Here is a 2064-nt window from a genome sequence, read left to right on the forward strand (position 1 = left end):
ACTGCATTCTGTTATTAATCTGAATGATAACCTTTTTGACTCCCCCAATATGGTTCTGTGTGGTCTATAAGCTATCACATAGGATTTTGGACTCAACCAAGCAGTAAGATTGGTGTTGAGTAGAGTAGAAAGAGGCATGGGAGCATGAGGGACATGTCTGATCTTATGGGACTTGATTTTGCATTAGTGATGCTGTGGATGTGAACAGTTCCCTCCTGTGAAGTTGGCAAATGTCAGCTATGGCACTACCCACATGGCCCTCGCTCTTTTTACAGATAGATTGATGCTGTAACTGAGGGAATGAGGGAAAGTGTGTCAGAGATAATGAGGTTGGCTTAGGATAGAGGAGGGCTCACAGCTATTGCATTGCATTGTATTGTATTGTATTGTATTGTATTGTATTGTATTGTATTGTATTGTATTGTATTGTATTGTGACTCTGTGAGTCACAGGTGATTCAATGGCACATAACAACAATACAACATCATGATGTTGCCTGTTGGTCTAGTGGTGAGGATTTTTGGTTTTTTGACATTGAGATGTAATCTATATTATAGATGGTAGTAGGTTTAACTTTTTAAATAGTGGATATCTCACAATGAATCCCTGGTGGCTTAGTGGAAAGGAATTGTACTACTAACTCAAAGATTGTTATTGTGTATCTTCAAGTTGGAATTGACCCGTAGCTGACCATAACTGAACCTCCAGTGGGTTTTCAGAGGCAATTAATTACCCAGGAGGAGATTGGCCATCCTTCTTTCGCGGGGCAGCTAGGGGATTTAAACCACGTGCCTTCGGCATTGACTGCAGCTTCTTAACACCAGACCACATGGTTTGAATTCACCAGTGGCTCTGAAGGAGAAAGACAGCAATTAACTTCTATTCAGTTTACTGCTTCTGAAAATCTGCAGGAGGATCAGCAATGGGTCAGTTTCAACTCTACGGTATACAACAACAGCTAATCCAGCCTATAGCGCTTACCTTATAGGCTATTGTTGTTGTGTGCCTTTAAACTGGAACCAACCCATAACTGACCTTCCAGCTGACCCTCACTCAAATCAGTATTTGTTATGTATGTGTCATATGGTCTCTACTCAGTCTTTTAAAATCACTGATAGGTAATATTATCCCTATTATACGAATGACTCCATGACACTGAGAGAGAGAAATATTTGAAAAAAAATGAGACACAATAATCCAAGCTTGATAAAAAACAGTTGTTAGCTGCCGTTGAGTCAACTGTGGCCCATAGTGACCTTATGAACCACATATCTGTACCCTGCCCTGTCCTGTGCCATCCTCATTATCCCCAAAATGCTTGAGCCCATTGTTATAGTCACTGTGTCAGTATGTCTTGTTTAGGCTCTTCCTCTCTTTTTATGACCCTCCGCATTACCAAATATGATGTGTTTTTCCAAAAACAGGCTCCTCCTTACAATGTGCCCAAAATTTGTGAGATAAAGTTTCACCATCCTAGCCTCTAAGGCTCTGGCGGCCTACTAATAAGAAGCTGCACTGCAATCCAGAAAGCATGAGAGTCAGATCCACCAGCTGCTCCACAGGAGACTGATGTGCAATCTCCTTTCATGTGATTAATTACCTCTGAAAACTTGCTGAAGGGTCAGTAATGGGTTGGTTCCAACTTAAAGGCACACAACAATAGCCTATAAGGTAAGTGCTAGAGTAGCTGGATTAAAATCTAGTTATTTTAAGAATTCTAAATCCTAAGGGTTCCAATAAAAATGGATACAACAACTGGGTAGTAGTTTTAAAAACTGCCCTGGAGGAAGTAGAAAAACCAAACTTCCCAGTAGTGAAAAGAAACACACAAAAGCAAATAGTAACAAAGAACAAAGACAAAAGCTTAAGACACCAAAAAGTATGCAAATGGCAGAAATATGTCAGCTCTCATTGGTAATTATATGAATTAAAATAGACTAAATGCTCCAATCAAAAGGCAATAACTCAAAGAAAAGATTTTCTAAAAAATATAATCCTATTATTGACAGCATACCAATTGACATATTTCAACAAACAGACGCTGGCCTGGATGTGCTCACTAAG

This window comes from Elephantulus edwardii, unplaced genomic scaffold (genome assembly GCF_000299155.1).
Source record: "Elephantulus edwardii isolate Elephantulus edwardi_28Jun2011 unplaced genomic scaffold, EleEdw1.0 scaffold00028, whole genome shotgun sequence".
NCBI lineage: Eukaryota > Metazoa > Chordata > Mammalia > Macroscelidea > Macroscelididae > Elephantulus > Elephantulus edwardii.